Raw genomic sequence first — 306 nt, 5'->3', positions numbered from 1 at the left:
TTTTTTTTTTTAAGTTGAACGACTCCGGTGTTCCCGTGAAATGCACAAAATCAAGTTTATTTGTATAGCCCTTTACAATAGAAGAACGGTACCCAAAGTGCAATTTATATTAGAAGTGCTGTAGTGCTGTAGGGTATTAAAAACCTTCCAGAAATACATAGAAACCCAGATAGCAAAAATCTTTTGTTTTGTTTGTTTGTTTGTTTCTTTTTAGCAGACGCTTTTATCCAAAGCGACTTACAGAGGAGGACATAAGCTGAGAAAGGTGTAAAGGAGTACAGAGTAGTTGTTAGTTTTGTTAGTTTT

The sequence above is a fragment of the Larimichthys crocea genome, chromosome XVII, assembly GCF_000972845.2.
Source record: "Larimichthys crocea isolate SSNF chromosome XVII, L_crocea_2.0, whole genome shotgun sequence".
Classification (NCBI taxonomy): domain Eukaryota; kingdom Metazoa; phylum Chordata; class Actinopteri; family Sciaenidae; genus Larimichthys; species Larimichthys crocea.
This window is presented reverse-complemented; position numbering follows the sequence as displayed.